Consider the following 22,280-nt stretch of genomic DNA (forward strand, 5'->3'; position numbering starts at 1 on the left):
TCATCCCCCTGAGTGTGCGTGCCAGGAGGTGTGCGCTTGCCCTTACGTGTTGGTGTGCTGCCTGTGTCTGGTGGGGTGCGTGCTTGGAATGTCTGGGTGTGCATGGGATAAGCATGGGAGTGGGAAGTGTGGATGGTGCAGGGGTGGGGGGGACGAAGCGCTGCAGGAGACTCACTGCTGCCATCAGTGAAGAGTCCATGGACCTCAGCAACATCCATTGGTCAGACATCGCTGCTTACATGCCCTCCATGAACGACACCATCTGTGTCAGCAGTCTGGTGTGGCCATGGAGGACATTCAGCATCGATGTCTGGCCAACCTGCAACTGCCACTGAATGTCCACAGACTCTGCAGGGAGGGCAGCAGAGGGGACAGGGGCAGGGGGTGCGGTGCCTGGCACAAAGGAGACATGGTGGTGCCCTGCACGGACAGAAGGGACCGGAGCAACTGGGAGGGCGGTGATGGGAATGGAGGAGGCGGTGACAGATGTTGTGCTGCTGCCAGGTGTTGCAGCAGCCTCCGCCCCCTCGAGGAGTTCAGCCTCGGACCCGTCAGCATCGTAGTCAGTGTTGCCACCAGACAGGTCCTCCGCCTGACTCCCCTCGCCCTCCGTGCCACTTGCTCCCGCAGACTCGCCAGCAGTGGTGGCACCGGTGCTGGATCCCTCCTCCAGGTCCGTGCAGGTGTCTCCCTTGGTGTCCTCCGATGATGCTCTGGGCAAGGTGAAGATACAGAAAATAATCAGTCACCTGTATACATCTGACACCTGAGTCCAATCAAAATATGTCACAGTGCATATCAGGAAATGCATCATGAGTAACATCTAGAATACTCCGCACATATGTAAGCCCTGCACTCCCCAGTTGGTTGACCCACCATGCCACTTGGAATCAAGGAAAATTAGGACACAACAGCAAATAACTTGATCTCGAATTATACAGAGAAGCTAGTGTCTGGGAACAGTTGAGCACAGCAAGACTATGAAGGCATGCCACCTCTTGTTCACTGTGAACGAAACATTATTGGTGCACCCAAGGCCAAATAACAGACCTCAATGCTGAAGGTGTCCCCACACTCAGAGACCTGTGAGTACTTTGGAAACACAAACGAAATACATTGTGATCCCTTGGGAATCACAACACTTTACACAATCTACATGTTTAGAATGTGTGAATGTGCCACTTTGTGAACAGAACACACATGTGCCTGTATAAAAGAAGTCACACAAGGAGGTGCACACCAAACTACATTTACACAGTCATTGTATGAGCTGCCAGCCTTATTCAAATACGCCACTGTTAGGACGAAATGGGGTATCAGTAAGTACATATACATGGCACCACGGTGGTCTGGATGACTTGACACTCGTAAGTTGGTATCAGCAACAACCAAGGACTTACCCAAATTCCACCACACTGTGGGAACATGTATATGTATAATCTGAAAACAAGTGTTATTCGAAATGTGCCTTTCTTTAAAATGTGCCAGCGTGTCCCCGGAAAGTGTAAAGGTGGTTTCTTGTGCACTTCCTTGGGAGACATCTGTCATGCAGGCACATTATTGTCCTTCACAACAAAACATAAAAGTCAATCAGTGCCAAGACTTCATGACTAACAACTTGAATCATGCCACCTGTCACATGGCCATCCGTACCATGATGACACAGTTGGCAACACATCTGACCCACTGCCTGTCATGTGGAGTGGCACACATGTCCAAACACAGGACAATGCATAAGCTAATGGGCCTGCAATTGTGTCGGAATAAGGAGCACCTGCACTGAGGAGACACCCTCATGGGAACCAAGAATGCCCACACAGATGTCAGCACACAAAGACCAAACTAAGTAGCATCTGGACCACACACTGGTGCCAAAAATGGATGAGCAGGAACCATGTATTTTAACTTTTGACACATGCTGCAAAGCACAAACATTAAACCCTGCACATCATGACTGGGTTACTGCATGGTGAGTGTCTGTCCAGACAATTATCACACACAGGTCAGACCTGGCAAGGAGACATAAGGTTTAGACATGTAGGCCTTGCCCGCACAACCCCCCCATACCTGAGACAATGTGATTGAGACAGATCAAGAAGTTACACCTCTTAATCTGGGTTTACTAAAATGTGCATCAAGAATTCCTAAATGTACTCCACATCACCTCGTGAGGCTGCCAACACATATTTGTGACAAACAACCATCAACAGATAGTTGTACATAGACACACAGGCACTGCCCAGTGTGAGGATGCACAAGCCAAATGGGGTCACCCTGTACAATGGACACATGTAGCACACTTTACATAAATACAAATGAGGCCAGGGAACAATGCCACAGAGGCCAACCTATGCTGAACACACAGAGAATGGGCACAGTGTTGGATGACACACATGATTCCGAGGCAAGTGTGTCTTAGGGGACTGTAGTGGGCACACTGCTCCATGGTCCTGGACTGATCTGACTGTAAAATGAGCAACCGTCCCGGCACTATGCCAGTCAGTCAGTCAAAATACTTTATTTCGATAAATAAATATCCTAAAAAGACATAGGAACAATATAATAAAGTTTCACACAATCAACAATTCATAATTACTACAAAAGAACTTAATTAAAAATAATTAAAAAGAGGTCAGTTAGATAAAACAATCTAAAAACATCACTTGCATATTACATTTATATCACTTAATTTCATGGAGAATCCATTTCATAAGAACAATAAAAAAAATTAAAAAAAATTCAGCCATTTATAAAGCCATGTTAGTTGGATTATTGGACGACTTCTTCTTTTTAATCCTAACAGCACCCACTAGAAAACTAGCCACATGAAACATAATCCTGGGGGTCTGCAATAACTGTAAGAACAGGAGAGCAGGCTTGACCTGTATGAACCCAGCCTCCTTTAGAATCGGGAACAAATATTTCTTTCTTAGTGCCGTGTAATGATCACAGAACATCAAAAAATGCAGTGTGTTCTGGGTCGAGAAATTGTCACATTTACACGGCATTGCATTTTCGGGAATACACCAGGTTGGAAAATGTCCAAGGGATAGATGGATCAAATTATACCGGAAACGGGTTAAGAGAAAACGGTGAAAAGGTTGGTTTACGATAGTTAAATATAGTTCTGGGCCTACATATGTGCTCAAGATAATACTAGCCCGCACCGATGGTTTCTCAAGTTCTACTTGTTCCCTTTCTAAGCTTAACAAATCTCCCATCATACCTTTAATCAAACCAATGTCTTTAACAGTTATCGATTCCGGGGAAGAAAAAAGGTCTGATCTCCCTCATTTATCAAGGCACTTTTTAATGTAGACTAGCCACGCTATTTTGTTTACTCTCTCAAGCTGCAGGCAGTCTTTTAGGATGATATGGTTAAGGGGAATTTCTTGATTCAGCCAGGTTTTTAACCAAGCCAGAACAGGGGCCACTCTTATCAGATCTGAAATATAGCCTACACCAAGTTCAGTGTGAACAATATAAGTTGAGGTAGACTGTGGTACCGAGAGAACAGATCTTAAAAATTTGTTCTCCGTGATCTGTATACTTTCCGTAGGACAGTTACCCCAAATCGCACTTCCATATGTGGCAACAGCAAGACATTTTGCTTTATAAATTTTTCGCAGAGTTACTATTGGTCTTGCTCCCAATTTTTTAATAAATCCCTGGAGTGCAGAAGATGATCTAGCAAGGGAGAGGTTTCTATTTTTTATCTGGGGGCCCCAGGTACCTCTCTCGTCAAAAGTGATCCCCAGGTATGGAAAAGTGGGTACTCTGCACAGCTCTTGCTTCCCACAGGTAAAAGTTTTTGAGAGCTTGTTTTTATTACCCTTGCCCATTATCATAATTTGGGATTTTTTAACATTAATCTTTAGGTCCAACGAACCCATGAAGACCTCAAAAGCATCCAATAATTGTTGGAGGCCAACACCAGTACGGGAAAGCAGGACGGCATCGTCCGCGTATAGGAGAACTGGGATTCCACATTCTCCTATATGTGGAATGCCAAGGGTTGCATCTTTTAATGTAGATTCCAGGGCATTTATATAAACGGTGAATAGGAGGGGTGCCAAAATGCACCCCTGCCTGACTCCCCTTTCTGAATTAAAGTGACTCGTGCATCGCCCCTCCGGGGTGACTCTAACCGAGGCTATTAGATCGGTATGTAAGTCTGCTAAAAGACTAACAAGGGCCCTGTCCAATCCCATATCGAGCAGTATTTTCCATAATTTGGAACGATTTACTAGGTCAAAGGCTGACGAGAGGTCCATGAACCCCAGGTACATGGAGCCCTCCATGGCCCTCGTATATTTTTCTACTAGTAAATGCAAGTTAAGGCCTTGGTCTATTGTGCTCCTTTTTGATCTAAAGCCGTACTAAACGTCTGATAGGACCCCTTTCTCTGTTAGCCAATCATTCAGTTTTGTTAAGATAACCCGGCCCATTATTTTCACTGATGAATCGATCAGTGAAATAGGTCTGTAACAGGATGGGTCTTGCCTGTTACCCTTTTTAAAAACGGGTATAATTATGGATTTTTTCCAGGAGTCCGGGATTTTGGCATTTGAGAGGGCATTAAAAACATTACATAAGACTATAGACCAAAATTTCGGAGCACTTTTAAAAACGTCACCTGGTACCCCGTCTGGGCCCGGAGCTTTGTTTTTCAGGGTCAGATCTATGGCCCTTTCCACGTCTGCTGCCATAAAAGTAACAGCGTCCTCAGCGGTGCAGAGATCCCCAACCCCAGCTTCTAGAGTACCATCAAAGGTGGCAGCATTACTAGTTTCTGTGTATATCTGACTAAAATGTGTGATCCAGCCCTCGTCTGAAATATTTGCCTATAAGGGGGTGTTTGAATCGTCAGAAAAGAGAGGCTGATTTATTATTTTCCAGAATAGGCCACTATTTTTTAGAGTTTCTGGTTCAAGAAGTTGGGCCAAAGCATTGTCTTTCAAGTCCCTCTTTCTTTCTAGGATAGTTTTTTTGTACGCATTCCTTGCACTAACTATATCTGCACGATTTTTAGGAATTGCTTTCAATACTTTTAGTAGTACTCCATGCGCTTTTGAGCATTTCTTGTCAAACCATTTTTTGCCCACTAGCGACTTCTGCCTAGACTTATTCTGGAGACTACGGTCAATTTCCATGCAGATATTATCAAATGCTACTATAACCTCTTTAGAATCTGTACTTATTGCTAGACATGTTGAGACTTCATCCTCTACTTTGGATAAAACCTCTTGAAGAAAGGTTTCAGGGACTATTTTTGTCCATTTCAGCCTACGATTCTGATCTTTTACCGTAAGAATCAAACCCCCTCTAACTTTTACTGTATTAAAGGAAATTAATTCTGTGTTTTTCAGTACAAGTAAAACAGGATTATGATCACTAAAAACTGACACCTCTGTATAATAATTTAACACATTATTTAGCAAAGAAGAAGACACAAAAATGTAATCTATAATAGTACCTATATCTTTTCCCTTAAACATAGGAGACCTATTATGACCATCCCCGCATCCTGACTCATATAAGTTCCATCTTGCAAGAAAAATTTCAAGATACTCTCCACGCCTAATATGTTCCAAATGAACAGATGAGGAAAGGGGAGGACCTTCATCATCCCGACTAATGCATGGTAGGGAACATGGGTGTATATTAAAGTCCCCTAGATCTATTAATTCAAAAGTATTTACATTAACACTATAGACTGACAAAAATTTATCCAGTACATCCAAATTTTGACTGGTACACTCATTTGCACGTGAGTTTTAAAAATTTACAAAAAGAATCTTGGCCTTGTCTTGGGTAGAGAGTTCAACAATCAAGCAATTTTCAGAACACGAAGAACACTGAGTTAGTGTACCTTTAATGTCCAATTTAAATAGATTTAACAGACCCCCCTTTGATCTTCCTGCCACACTACTAATAGCTGGATTGCAAAAATGACTATAGTCATCCAGGGAGAAGCTGTTCATATGGTCCCAAGTCTCTTGTAGGGCAATGATATCAAAAGATTTTAATGTCATTACCCAAACGGCAATCCCAATTTTATTCTTTAAACCGGCAATGTTCCATGTGGCTATCTTGAGGGTCAATGCTGGTAACTGGATAGAACTCCCCACGGCGTCAGGCAGTCAATCATTTTCCTCCAGTGATGATAGAGCAGTGTAGCGGTTATAAAGAGGTAGAGTGTTATCAAACTGCCTGTTAGCTAACTGAAAACAATGTCGATCCCCACTGTTTTGAAGCCGAGATCTATGCACAGATACATTCGGAACACAACCAACCAACCCCCTTCCATGGCCATTTACAGAATACCTTTGCTGATGGGACGATCGATATTGGGTATTATCCAGGTGGTTATAAAAAAAGCCAAGGGGTCTAACACAAACCGAATTTTCCAGGATTGGCAAGGAGGCAGCTCTAAGGAGGACTGTTGCCACATGTTGTGGATATTTAAAATGTATAATAATACAATCCCCTCTTGTGTTTTTTCTACCATTGCCAATCCAACTAACTCTACGAGTAAATAATATATCATCTGCGTAGGCACACGGAAAACCACAATTCCGATTCAGCCAGGCAAGTGTTTTATTTTTTAGGGCATCATAAGTTTCTAGCCTAGGATCAGTCAGACAGGAGTCAACCTCAGGAACATTTGTTAATACCACAGTGTATGGAACACACTCCGGTGGGAGATTGACAAAATTTAACCTCCTAGGTCTACTTCTCCCGGCAGTATCTACCCCAGCTAAATTATCCTGGCTGCTTTTTTGTGCTATTTGTGGTTGTACTAATGTTTGTGCTATTGCAGTTCCCGCTAGAGATATGTTCGGAGGTGGAATATTCAGTGCGATTGCGGCTAAGGGAGCCTGAGCGATAGGCCCTGTGCAACTGACCCTGTTGCTATCTGAAGCGTATGCTACGGGCCCCGCTATATTATCGCCCATGGTACCAGATGAGCCAGGTTGAGGGCTCGACAAGATAGTAAACCGGGTCATGCAGGAGTCTAGAAGACCTTCCAGTCTAGTGACCCTTTGGACCACTAGTTCTAACTTTGCCACCAAAGGTCTGATCAGTACCTCTAATTTAGACTCAAGGATGGTTGCCAAAAGATCAATCTGAGCTGGATGCAGGATATTACCCTCGACATTATTTATGAGCTCAGGAGAAACTCCACTGTTAAGAGATGTTGTACCTGCCTTTTTGGTCTTTCGACCCACCGCCCTCTTGGCAGGTACCTTGCTACAAGCACGCACCACTCTCCGTACGGGAGATTGAGTTAATTGAGTTAATGAGAGCCTTGATGATGCTGTCGGGCTCTGACTTGGGGTAGATTCAATAAAAATTTCCCGCTCTTCCGTGGATACAGCATTAATTATGTCAGCATTATTAGAGTTAGCCAGGCCACTATCGGGCAACGGTGAGGTAGGCGAACGCTGCCTTGTAGGTGACATTTCTGGGGTAACCCTACTTAGTGATAGTCTCCTATCCTTGTTAATCTTGCTAACTACCTTAACAAGATAGTTGTCCATTGTCCTTGTGTCATTGCTTGCCGCTAATTTGGAGGACCTAAGTTTGGACATAATAGGGCCAAGAAATACTAACTACCGTATAAATTGTACAACAATTACTTGTCTAGTTATTATAGAGAACTATGATGTTAATAGAACCAACAAAACATAATATACATGATAGCCAATATTAAAAGTGGTAATTTATTACACGTCGGGGATCCGAGTTCAGCGGACCGGAGTCCGTGGCCCTGCCCTGCCTCCTCCTGCCCCGGACGGCCACAGACGGCCCGCCCTCTGCCCGGGCTCAGCCCGGCGCCGCCCGCGCGCGGTCCCGCGACGCGGAGGGTGAGCTCAGATTTGTAGCGCCTCCAGGCGCGTTCAGTGGGCGTGAACTTCCGCCCCGCCCCTCCAGGTGCTACTGGGAAGTGTGGTCCCCCTCCTGGCCGCAACCGCGAGCGTGTCAAGCGCGGCGGCGGGAGGGAGACACGGGCACAGGCAGGCAGGAAGCAACAGCAATCCCAGGCGCTCAGGGCAGCAAACAGACTCCTCCGCTGGAACCACAAGCAGGTAGGACACCCCCCAAGCAGTCGACTCGGCACCGTGAGATCGTACGTACACACGCATAACGGGACGCAGCAGCAGAAGCTAGGTGTTTTTTTTCAGACGGACGCCGTCCGGTCCGCCTCAGCCTGCCAGCAATCCTCACTCAAAGTACGGCCCCTCCGGCACTATGCATATCTCCCACTCATGCACATCATGTCTGAGGCCACAACATCGGTCATGCATGCTGCAAGTCTGTTCATTTGAAACCTCACACTCCTATGTTGAGACTCAGCATCAGTGCCAACAAATATGGACCCCCAAATGACTGAACAGGACACGGCACAGGCAAGGTACCAACACATGTCACAGTCCACCCCCACACATGATGCAGAAAGCAGTGTGCACTTGGATTAACTGGCAGCCTAGATGACCATGTGCAATAGTGATTACACACAGACCAGGGAACACATGTCAAGGAGGGGAAGTGAGGAAGAAGAGCACCGGTTGACTTGGGGGAACAGGATATGCACTGCACATATTATAAACCCTGGCAGTGTATCCAGGCGACTGAGCACCTCCAAAAGCTGGTGACACACAACAAACACACATATACCTACCCCCTCCTTGCTGCTGTGCCTCCTGTAACCGCCTATCCAGGTCAGGGAAGACCACCGCCAGGACACGCTTCATCTGGTGGGTCAGGCGTCGGCACCCGCCGTGGCGGCGTGGAGGTGAGTCCTTCAGCAGGACCCGGGCGATCCTCCGGGTCCAGCACCGGATGTCCTGCCAGCGTTTCCTCACTTGGGCTAGGCGCCGACTGCGACCCTCCACCGATATCACGGCCCTGACGGCCCGCTTCCATATCTTCCCCTTCTCGTAGGCAGTTACCTGCGAGGATGACAAAGTGAGACAACATCACTACACCTGCTCCATGTCACAGAGACACACATTTAAACATGTTTGATATGTTGAACAAGGCATAGTATGCTGCCAACAAATAGCACCTTTGTCATAGGGACATTAGCCTCTGTGGAAGCCCCAATGCACTACATGGCATTGAAAGTACACAGGTGGCATGAGGGGTGCGACACACTCCCTGATCATGGCACACACTGTGCATCACAAGCAACACCAGGCTGATGGACAGCACCTCAAAGCAGTCACATGCCCCAGGCCACTGACGCAACCTCAGCAGAGTACACAGACACACACAGGCACAGATCAATCACCTGCCATTGGCAACAGCGGATACAAACCTCACTCTGCACATGTGCCACTTGCCTGTGGGGTGTCACAGGTGTGGGGCTAGCTCAGCAAGTCAGACACACAGCACGGCTTACTTCTCACATCAGATGGGTAGAGCTGTTGCCTCCTCTATGCAGCTGTGGTGGAACACTCCACATAGACACTCACCCACATGACAAGGAACATTCACACACCTCAATGTCCAGGGGGCGTACACATTATTTGGACACTCTCACCACTCTCACCACAGCTCCACTCAACTCACACACATCTGTGGGTACAGTCACCTGTCACACCGGGGGGACCACTGAATCACCTCAGGACTATAGAACAAAAATGGCCCAAAGGATTGGCCAGGCTGAATGTGCCATGCACTATGCAGTGAATGTCACAATAAGCACAATGCAAGTGAGGAGGTCACACATGAACTACATCATGCTCTGCATTTTTCATCATTTTTTTTTTTTTTTTTAAACAAACTTTATTAGGTCACAGAACAAAATGCAGTCAATCCCCGTCCCCCATAGTCCTCCCCCCAGCCAAATCAGGACATCTTGCAATAATCACCCCAGCACATAAGCTACATCTGTACAGCATTCACCCCAATAATGTCCGTGCTACTAGGTAATGCATCCACAGGAGTAATCCACCATGAGTGTGCGAGACAGCCATCATGCTCTGCATGAGAGACATAAGCCATTCCCCCCCCCGGGACCCACTCTAAACCACATTGCATGTCTGTCACACCTGGACACAATGCCAGAAGTGACAGTCACAAAAAAGGTGCACAGTCAAAGGTAGTGGAGTCAGCACTCACCTGCTGCCCTGGTCTCCCATACAGGCTGGGGTACTGTGGGAGGATGACATCAAGCAATGCCTCATTCTCCTCTTGGGTGAAAGGCTGGGCCCTCTCCACAGTCCTTGACATGGTGCCAGAGGAAGCACAGACAGCAGCAGTGGTATCGACAGAAAGGTTGTGCAGGCAAGTGCCCTCTCATGGGTTCTGGCTGACTTATATCTGCCTTGCTGGGCTGTTACATTCACAGGAGTACAGAGTGATTGGTCAGACTCATTTGCATCCTACGTTTCCTCCAATCCCTTTAAACATACACCAGTGACAGCATTTGCATCGTTCAAATTGTGAGCATCATGGCAAGTCAACAACCAGTTTGCAACATTGTATTTTGTGGCCAACTGCTTTTTCCAGGCCACCTGATGGAACAATTTGAACAGGAAACTCGATATCTATGACAACCAGCATGCATTTATGCCCTAATACTTGTCCCTTATGTGTGCCCTATGTAATTTTCAAATCCCCACACAGGTACGGTGCGTTTCACACTACTCCTACGGCACCACTACTATAGTGATACGGACCGTACACACGTGTGTACGATCCGTATCACTATAGTTGTGTTGCCGTAGGAGTATGCGGTAGTGATACGGACCGTACACGCGTGTGTACGGTCCGTATCACTATAGTTGTGTTGCCGTAGGAGTACGCGATAGTGATACGGACCGTACACACGCGTGTACGGGCCATATCACTATTGCGTACACCTACGGCAACACAACTATAGTGATACGGACCGTACACACGCGTGTATGGGCCGTATCACTATCGCGTACACCTACGGCAACACAACTATAGTGATACGGACCGTACACACGCCCTCAGAGTGTGTGTACAGTACATTTCACATGCTTACACTGGTGATAGGAGGCGCACACGAAAGGAATGGAGGTCTTAGACTCGCACAAGGCTGTACATCAAGTCATTGTCATTGCAGTACTTCATGTGCAGGGCCTAGGTGTGTCAGGCAGTGATATTGCACATGTCTCCTCATGTTTTAGCACAATAGATGTGTGATGACCTGTGTACACATGTCATGTGTGATGGGGCACTATGTGGCACACTTCCCCTTCACACTTTGCACATGTGTGCATGTAGTACAAACGTGTCAAGCACAGCATCACTGGTATGGCACAGTCACCAACACCCGCAACTGTCCCCTGATGCCAGGGACAGGGACACTAACAACTGACATTTAACGACCAGCGTGCCCCGATGTGACTATGTCATGTGTGTGTCATGTGTTCCCATGAGCTTGCTGTTGGTGTTCCGTCAACTGCATCTGCTGTTGCTGCATCCTACATGTGTCTGTGTGTAGATGGGCATGGCACACATCTACGCACACCATGCCACATGTGGATTCCCACGTAACGTGTGTCTGTATGCATCGAACTTGATATTTTGACATGAGGACATATCTGCGTCGTCTCAATGTCTGTGTTTTCTGTATTCATGTGTACCCCTTCATCGCAATGTGTGTGATCTGTACATTTGACATTCCATGTAACCTGTGTGTCTAGCTTGCCGTCAGCTGTTTGTATGAGATGACATCCTTCAAATGCATATATGTGGATGTATGTCACTCCTGTGATGTCTTTGGCTGTTCATCTACACTGGCCCACAGCTCGTTTCAGGGCATGTCATGTAGACTTGACAATCAACGGGTGCAACTCGCTTTTCGTAGGAGTATCACCTGGCTGGCATACGTGTCCTGGATGTATTGCACAGACCAGACTCTGTATTTAGCAGATGTGTAGTAGCAGTTGAGCATGTGCTTAGTACATTGACATTGATGTTGTTATGTACTCACTCTTCGTTATTAATTCCAATTTTCTGCAGGGCACCACCTCTCCCCCGACCAATGCCAGACTTGGGTGCCATGAGGGAACGTGACTGCATAAGACGTTACCGATTCTCGCAACAGTTGATTGAGAACTTGACCACAAAGCTGGAACCACACCTCCAACCGCGACACAGGTATCCTACTGCACTGACCACCAAGATGAAGGTGATGGCAGCCCTACATTTTTTTGCCACCGGTACGTTTCAATTCACCATAGCTGATGTTGGTGGCATGTCACAGACTATGTTCAGCCGTGTCCTGCATGATGTCTTAGAAGCCATGCTGGAGCACCTGGATGAATTCATCCATTTTCCGACTCGTGAGCAGTTGACAGGTGTCAAGGGTGAGTTCTATGCCCTGGGAGGGATGCCCCATGTAATTGGGTCCATTGATGGGACACATGTGGCTTTGGTACCACCACAGGCACAGGAAGTAGCCTATCGCAACCGTAAACATTATCACTCTATTAATGCCCTTGTGGTGTGTCTACCTAACATGCTGATTTCCCATGTCTATGCACGTTTTCCAGGGTCAGCACACGATGCCTACATCATGAGGCGTAGCAGGGTGCCACAAATGATGCTGCGGCTGCACAACGAACGAGCATGTCTTGTTGGTGGATATACTCTGTTTGTCATGTGTTTAGCGGTATCTTTGTATCTTACGGCATCTCCTGACCCACTTCTTTACATGATGTTTCCATGTAGGGGCTCTGGCTATCCCAACATACCATGGCTGATGACGCCTCTCCGCAACCCCAGAACAGCAGCAGATCACCGTTACAACAACACCCATGGGCAGAACAGGCGAGTGATTGAGAGGACGTTTGGCCTCCTGAAGAGCAGATTCCGGTGCCTTCACAAGACAGGCGGGTCCCTCCCATATGCACCGGTGAAGGTCTGCAAAATCTTCCTCGTGTGCTGCATGCTGCACAACATGGCAGTGGAGAAGGCAGTGCCACTCATCCTGGATCCGGATGAGCAGGAACATCCACCCGTGGAGGATGAAGGGCTTGGTCACGAGGCAAGAGAGGATGAGGATGAGGATGAGGAGGAGGACATCCGGAGTCAGCTCATACGCAACTTCTTCTCATAATGGTGAGTCCCTGTGCCTGAGTGTGCACGCTTGGAGCCTTGTGTGGCATGTGTTGCAATGTGTGTGTCCAGCTGACTGTATGCTAAGTGACTTAGAGGTGTATTCTGATGTGTCACTCGAGTGATGATGTAATTCCTCACATTTTAGCTGAGACACTAAATTTTAAACTAGCATGGTGACAACCTTATTCCTGTAGAGTAAATGACCATGCATGCGGATGACAATCTTTTCGCTGACTTCTTGTGTGTCTGTCATCCCCAGGTAGTTGCGCATGCTGTCTGCTCGTGTCATCATTGGCCTCCTGCTATTCCTCATGAGTATTGCAACGTGTGCTGAATCAGCGTTCCATGCATGGACATGGTGAAAAGTCTTTTTGGGTAAGGTTTGCAGCAAGGCATTTTGGGGGTGGTAGTTGTTTGGAATGTGTGGGCACTGCTCCTGTGCAGGTTGTGTTACTATGCATACATGTCGACTCACCATGGGGCACATGACATGTAGCATGACTCCCATGAATTGATAGTCACCCTTTGTGACAGTCATCTGTAATGGGATTGTGGATTCTGATGAAGGCATCAATGTGTGTAAAACTTCCCTCTGAAACATACGGGATGCTACAGGTGGACATAGTGTGGGACATCCCCATAAGAGGATCAATGGGGAATTGCAGCCTCTCCATGTGCAGCAGGGGGTGTTTGGCTCACCCCCTTCACTTGTGTGCCAGTTCATTGGATTTACAGCATCTGTGGTGTGAAGGGGGTGTCCAGTGTAGTTCCCACATGTTCAGCCAAATTACCTGTGAGTCTGTTCATATTGATGCATTTCCCGAGGTGTGAGCCTGAGTAATAAAGGTGTTCCTCACCCTCCAAGGTGCCTCATCTCTGTCAATGCAGGTCTCTTGCCACTTTGCATGCGGCATCTCTGGCATAGTTGTCAAAGATTGTGCATATGAGTCTAAGTGTAGATTAGCAACATGCATGCAGTTTTTCATGGATTAGAATCTCTATTGTGCATGAAGTTCATGGTTGTGTATGTATTTGGGCATGTTGGTCCCCACAACGGGCCGTCAACACCTGCTGAGGGTGTGTCTCCTGTGCGCAGCTCAGCCTTCAGTTTCCTGATCCTGTGTCAGTCATCTTTGGTGATTGTGCATCCACTGTCTCTGGGTGTGCCATGGGAAACCGGACACTCCTTCCTTTACATACGCCTGTTGCAGTTGTCCTTTCTGACATCCTTGTCTTTGTGTGCAACTTGTGGCATAGTTTCCAGGACATGCCGCCTGCTGATGCGGCCCCTGCAGCAAGGGCCCACAAAGTTGCCGGATTTGGCAGCACACACGCCTCAAAGATGCTCCTCCCTTCCTCCCTCCACCTATTCATTTGGCTGTCATCAGCTTGTCTGTGGCACTGTTGAGGCCAGGCGGTGCCAAAGGCTGGACCGTCAGCTCATGCAATGTGCACACTGCACAACCCTCATGTCCTTGCATGACCCACTACAGTCTGATGTTGCAGCCACCCTCCAAGCAATATCCATCCGAAAATCTATCGCCTGCTCTCAGGCATACCCTAAGCGCACACACGACACCTTTGCATGCTGAGTGTGCAACTCCAACTGCCTACACAGTGCTGCCCCGCCTTCCAGGCCCTGTCACACCAACCAGGTCATGTCCCTCCTACTCCCCACCGGCTCCGTACCCCAGCAAGGCCATGGGAGTGGGACTCAAGCCTTCAGCATGTAGTATAGTGGCGTCATCTGGCACATGGCCCAGGTATCATCTCTCAGCGTGTCAATCTTCAATGTGTCCAGGACCCCCCTCTCCACCATCACATGCGCACAGCACCTCATCATCAGCTCGTATGCCATTGACAGCCAGGTGCTCCTCACCCTCACCAAAGACGCAGACATTGCCAGTTCCAATATTCAAGAAGGCATGAGATCAATTGATGAATGGCTGAACATCAGCCACCTGAGGCTGGACTTGTACAGGACTGAGGTAATCATCTGAGGATTGGCCCCTTACAGCTGGGTCAACTGCTTGTGTCCTACCCGCAAGAGCCCTGCACAAGCACCCAGTGGCCACGCACACAAGATGGTGTGCATCATGGATTCGTCGCTCACATTTGCCATGCTAATCACCAGCATCTGTACCTCAGGCTGCAACACCCTCTGCATGATGCACATGATCCACAGATAGATCCACTCCAAGGAAAGACAGACCATCCCCCAGGTCCACGACAACAGCCGTGTCAACTACTACCCTGCCCTCAATGGAGCAAGTACATGCAAACTCCAGGGAAACTTGTACACATCCAGGGTGCATCTGCACACCTCAGCTTCAACATCCGGCGCCCCAGCCACATCACTGTCCACCAGAGATAGCTGCAATGGATCACTGTCTGCTGCAGGATGACCTTCAGACTCCCCACCCACACTCAGGAGGCAGTCCACAACCCCAGACCCCAAACCAACCTTGTACGTCTGTCATCCGAGACCCCGTTGGGCCATCTCCGTGCATCCAACCTTGCCCTGGCCACCATTCTTCACATCCACCGTACTACAGCATGCAGGACATGGTTCTCTCACCTGGCAAAACATACCCTCCCAGTGAACATCCACATGAGCCATGACCTCTACGCATTAATGATACTCTTCCAAATTCGTCTGTCCGCACAGTATTGCAAGCCCCCCCTCAGCAGCTTGAGGCCATCATGGGTGAGTATTGTGCTCCATGTCTGTATTGGATGATACATTGTGACCCATGTGTGTCCTGTTCCAGACTCAGATCCCAGGGTATGGATGGCTGGAGTTACTTCAACACTCAGGCATAGTTTGACATTTCCCCACATGTAGGTTTTGTACTCATGCAAAATGACTGCAACATATAAGTAGAGAAATGAAGATTTATTCTCGGTGGGGGGCGTGTTTGGTGTGGACAAATAGGTGCTATACAGTGTGCATAGAATCCAAAGTTCACAGGGGGAGATGGGATCCTTTGCATTGGAAGTCATCAGAGTCCAGACCACATTGTTGGTCATCATTGGTCAGACTGTGACCAGCAAGTCCATGTGGCAGAGAATGTCATTGGATGAGGTGGTGCTGTTGCGCCAGAGGGCCAGGTGCCAGGCAAGGTGACCTGGGAGATGTGGATGGTCCGCTGCCTCTCACGGTCTTTTCCGTGGACGACCCACCTTCCTCGCGGGACCCTCAGATGCAGGCCTTGACAATGTTTGTGAGGCTCTGTCGGATGATTCCTCCTCCTCCTCCCTCCCTGTGGCTGGTGGTCGTCTTCGCCTGGGGGCACAGGGAGGGTTGCCCATGTTTTCAGCGATCCGACGGAGTGAACAGCTTATGTCCGTTTGCACCGCCAGGAGCTCAGTCAGTCTTGCCTCCATCCGTCTTTGGTGTTGTTGTTGACTGGCATGTTGCTCGGTCTGCAGGTTCTTCATCTCGTTGAGGGTCTCCACTACCTGGCTGATGCCCCTGGTATCACGCCGGTATGTGTCCAGGATGTGGCGTATGTGTGACATACCGGTTCCCTCAGCTGGCTGGTCAGGTTCTCACCTCCGCCTGCCTCCACTCCCACCACCCCTGCCCACACGAGCCTGGCCTGCCGTTGTGGGCACATCGGGTCTACGGGACCCCTGAGGGATGGCATTTGCGGGGTTGCCTGCCTCCTCCTGGGTGCCCGGAGAACCTTGTCCCTCCTGGTCAGACTGGCTCTGTTGTTCAGTGCGAGCAGTGCTCCTGGGTGTCTCCTGGGATGTGGCAGGAATGTGGGTGGTGGTTGGCACAGATGTACCTGATGCAGGTGCTGTAGGGGCTTGGACACCAGAGGGTCCAGGTTGGTTGGGGTCATCCACGGAGTGGTGAGAGTCGTCGCTGCCGGTGGGATCATCTTCCTGCCGAGCCTGGGACTGTGATTCTATCCCCCATTGTTGGGGGGAGATCCATGACCTTGCCCTGTGTGTGAGAGAGAGACAATATTAATGATGTGTCATGCCACATCCATGTTTCATACATATTCAAGTTGGCACAGTTCCTCCAGGTAGTTGGATGTGCCTAGCATTCCTCTCAATGTCCACTTGGGGATGGGTATGTTGCGGGGGACAGATTGATATGTTCTCCTGAGTGTTAGACCTGAAGATTTTTGGCTAGGATGCTTATTTGGCTATGGATTGATCTTGTTGTGTCACATCTCCATTGTGAGAGTGGGTAAATCCGTTGCCTGCCCCGGGGGTGTGTGCTTGTGTAAGGGGGGGTGTGACAGGGCCTGCTGTTGGGTGTAGTGAGAGTTGGCATTGGGTCTCCAAGGTGATGTGTCTGTCCCCTCATCGTGCATGCTGGCATGACAGTGAGTGTGAGTTCCTGTGCTAGGTATCTGAGCTTGTGGAGTTGGTGTTTGAGTGTACAGTGGTCACAGGAGGGCCTTGTGCTGCATACAGCAGGGCCAAGTGTCAGCTACCTTGTCAGTACTTTGCCAGTCCCTGTGCATTGGGCATGGTGCCTGGGTATGTACCTGGGCCATATGGGCTGAGGGCAATGGTGCCTGCTTCTGAGTTGAACAATGTGTTTTGTGAGCCCCACCCTCCCAGCATCCCGGACATCCAGTCTTGGGTTTGTGGTTTGTGTAGCCTGGGACATGGCATGGCCTTGCTTTGTGAATGGGGCATGGACATGTTAGTGGCATGAGCATTGTTTTTGAGTGTGGTTGGGTCCGGTGAGGGCTTGGGGGTAGTTGCGTGCATTTGGTGTAGTTGGGGTGTGGATGCCATTACCCCCATGTTACGTAAGTTGTTTGTGTACTCACCAGGCTCTGCCACTCCTTCGACTCCGTGTACTCCCACCGGCGGAAGCATGGCCATCACCCTCTCCTCCCAGGGATGGTAATGTACCGGTCTGCGGGGCAGTCCGTCTCCAGTGATGTTGGTCTGGGCGTAGTCCTCGTTCATTTTGCGCTTGACTACCCTCCGCAGATCATACCACCTGGCTTGGCATTCATGCCTGGTCCTTCTGATGTTTATTTATATTATATATTATATTATTATTTCAAAGCACAAGAGCGACCCATATGTCCTTGTGAACTGGGTATTTTGCAAAAAGCAAGAACAATGTCCACAAGGAACTTATTTCATTTGCCACATTTGCCAATAAAGAGCAAAGAAGTACTCACAACTGATTAAATAAAAAAAAAAGCTTTCCAATTAGATTGAGAACTGCAGAAATCAATTAACATAGATGCTTATAAATTAATACTGGAGAGACCTGGAAAAGTATTTACTTCAGCCGAAGTAAATGTAGTTTATTTCATTAACATAGATAACAATTTTACCATAGAACAATTTTTATCATTATACTACAAGCACAATTTGAAAAGGTGAAGCAGTGGAACCCAGTGAGGTGATCATAGCCTAAGAAGTGAAAATTACGTGAGTATTAAATCAAAGGTCATAAAAACAACAATGAGAGGCATTTAACAATGTGATGAATCTTTCTTGCCCTCTCTTGGTCAGTGTCGACGACGTTTCAACCCGCTCTGGATGTGGGATCTCTTCAGGACAAGTTATCTGGGGGCTAAGGTAAGGGAATTATAAGTGCAGGTAGTAAAATTAAACCACTAAATATTAAACTCCAGGTTACCGAGTCGCTTACCTATTGGTATTCTTGTATCTCCACAGTATGATATAGCGAGACCACTGATCGAAGCAGGGCTACAAGGGGCACTTAGCCATATTCAAGGGGGCCTATATTAAAGAAAAAGGTTATAAATAACCTATTAGTGCATACATAATATGCAACCCTAATTATGAAGTAGAGTCAATCTATGATAAGTGTAGGAATCAATCTAAGGCATACGGAAGAATAGTTACATGGCGCCTTATCTGAGGTGTCAAAATGACGACTTAATGGCGCAATATACATCTATCTATTAAGGTCAATCAATACTAATCTTCAAGTAAAAAATACTATCACCCCAGTGCAGATGCAGCTCAACTAATTTGTCAAGACAATTTACTAGAAAAGAGACACTTCTGATGGGCGCAACAGCATTCACCCTATCGACGATCCTCTGCCACATGCGTGATTTTTCAGCTATGCTGGTCTGTCTGACCAATGTTCCAAACAGCTGTGGCTCGACTCTGATGACTTAGTTGACAAGGATGTCCAGCTCCTCCCTTGTGAACTTTGGATTCTTGTCTGTGGGCATGGTGTGGGGTGTGGGTGTGGATGGTTGTGGGTGTGTGGGTGTGAATGTGACGGTGTGGGTCTGAATGTGAAGAGGGGGTCTTTGTGAAGGAGGTTGTGTGAAGGTGTGTAAGTTAAGGTGTATGGGTGCAGTTGTTTACCTGTGGGGTCTGTCAGCAGTGGGTCTGTTGCAAAGGCTCATGGTTTGTGTGTGTGGGCCCTTTTTATTGGTCCATTTGTGGGTGTGGCTGGGTTTGAAATTTAGGTGGGTGTGTTATAAGAGGTGGTTGTGAGTTTGGGCCTCTGTTTACCTGTTTGGATGTGCCAGGTCAGTCATTGAGATGTATTTTCTACTGTTGACGTGTTTTGTGGTGTTGTGCGAGTCAAATTGACCCTCCTTGTGCTGTTTTACAGTGTCCTGGTTCAGTACGAGTCTTATTCGCGTAGGTAAGGTGCGTACATACGCGATGTTGGTGTACCGTGCTCTATCTGCAATGTTGTTGTAAGGTCCGTACATACGCGATGCTGGGTGAGGGTGCTGGGGTACGGTGCGTACATGTACGGGGCTGGGGTACGGTGCGTACAGGTACGGGGGCTGGGATACGGGGCTGGGGTACGGTGTGTACATGTACGGGACTGGGGTACGATGCGTACATGTACGGGGCTGGGGTACGGTGCATACAGGTACGGGGCTGGGGTATGGGGCTGGGGTATGGGGCTGGGGTACGGTGCGTACAGGTATGGGGCTGGTGTATGGGGCTGGGGTATGGGGCTGGGGTATGGTGCGTACAGGTACGAGGCTGGGGTATGGGGATGGGGTACGGGGCTGGGGTACGGTGCGTACAGGTACGGGGCTGGGGTACGGGGCTGGGGTACTGTGCGTACATGTATGGGGCTGGGGTACGGTGCGGACAGGGGGGGTACGGTGCTGACATACGGGGGTACGGTGCTGACATATGCAGGGGGAGGGGGGCTGTACGACTCGTAACCCGGGGACAAGTTTACCCGGGTACATGAGTGGTACTGCGTTCACTCCGTACGGGGCCTTTTCCATGCAGTTGTGTATTCGGACGGGCGGTACGGATCGTACTTGCACGCTCGGACTTCAGTTTTACGATTGGTATGTAAAACAGTCCGGCTCCCTCTCGTACCCTTTTCCCGAAGCGATTTGTATGTATTTTTCACGTACGAATCGGACTTCGCCGGTTGTAGGGCACTTGTACGATTCGTACGTAAAAATATACGGATACGAGTCGTACGCAATTTTTTTTTAACGGATCGGAATCCCCACCCTGGTGGATCAATAAATTACAAACAGTGGAATTTGGTTTGAATATTGCTCAAGAACTATATATTGTCCTCTTCGTTATTCACTTTTCATCAATGCTAAAAATATAATAGTAAGTGATAGAGGACTTATGCTATGATAATAAGAAATTTAGGATAGGAAACCGGCAGCGTGAGTGAAAGCATGTCCTGCCATAAGCTAAGGACCAACGTTGTACCAGGTTCAAATTCCCAAGAGAAATTGAAGAACTGTTTGCAATTATGTGGCTTTTTATTAATTTCTTTACCAATATTGGCTCTGGGTGGTTGGAGTATATTGTGACTCTGCTTGAACAACACTTTATTTGTGCAAAATGTAAAGGAGCAGCATCAACGGCTATAGGCCAATGATTCACATGGGTTTGAACCCCTTATATGCTTTTGAATATATTTTTGATTATTTGTTAATTTATAATTTTGCTACTATTTATTTACATAGGTTCTGGTAGGTTGTAGCAATAGGTGTCTGTGTAGAATAAATATTTTATTTGCTGGAAAATACTCTGCTTGTATCACATTTATGGGATTGGAACATTGATTGTCATGTTTGTGTCGCAACACTGACATAGCTAAACAGTAGAATGGTTCATGCACATTGTTCGAAGTTGTTGACACACTTAGGTTTAAGACTTCAGTAAATTTTGAAGTGTGTAGGTTTGAATTGTGTTGCTTTGATTTTCTGTTTCTTTGAACAATTTGCATAGGTCTTGGTATGGTGAATGATTTACTCGTGTTGCGATATGCATCCAGGTTTGAACCCTAGCAGTGACTTGAAAATGCACTTGAATTGTGGCTGTTATTCTCATATAGGGTCTGGGTGGTTGGAGCACCAAGTAATTTTGTTGTAGTTAAAATATTTTATTTGTATGTTGTGTACAGCTTTGAATATTTACTGATAGTGTAAGTTGTGATATTGGCAAAGCTGAACAGTTACTAAAATGGTATCAGTAGATTGTATGAACAGTCTGAGGTAGGAAGGGTCTAGACTTTAGCTAGCATAGAATTGCATCATTCATTCAAGTGGTGCACTGCTTGGTATTTTTGTAACCTATACAGATTGAGGTATGCTTAAAATATTGTGTTGAGATATAATTCAGTTGAACCAATAGCATAGCGGCATATGATTACCTTATGAAGACCTCAACATATTCGTGATCGAGGCTCAAGTTTATTTTGAACTGTGGAACTTTATATAATTTTATATTTATTAATATTTCTTTGCTTTGTTAGTATGTTATTTAAATCCACTTAGATTACTTATGGATTATCCATACATGTTCAGCTTGCGTTTAGGTCTGCCTATATAAAATGTTTTTAGATGTAGCTCTACCTGTAACAGGGATGGAGCAAGTGCGTACCTCAGATACCTGATTGGTTCATTTTAATTTTTTAGGCATAATGTAATTAGCAGGATAATAAGGGGCCGATTCCGATCCGGGTTGGAAAGCACTCCGACCAAGCCGGATCCGGAGTGTTTTCCGACGGAGCCAGACACCTACAGTCCGACTGAGCGAGTACAATGCACACGTATGCTTTCGGACTCGGTTCGGTCGGACTCCCATAGAAGTCAATGGGAGCCGGTCGTACGATGCGTACATGAGCTCCCATTGACTGAATGGGTACGTCTTGCGCCCCCTACAGTGGGTACACGTCGGTGCCATCCGCACCA

This window comes from Triturus cristatus, chromosome 10 (genome assembly GCF_964204655.1).
Source record: "Triturus cristatus chromosome 10, aTriCri1.1, whole genome shotgun sequence".
NCBI lineage: Eukaryota > Metazoa > Chordata > Amphibia > Caudata > Salamandridae > Triturus > Triturus cristatus.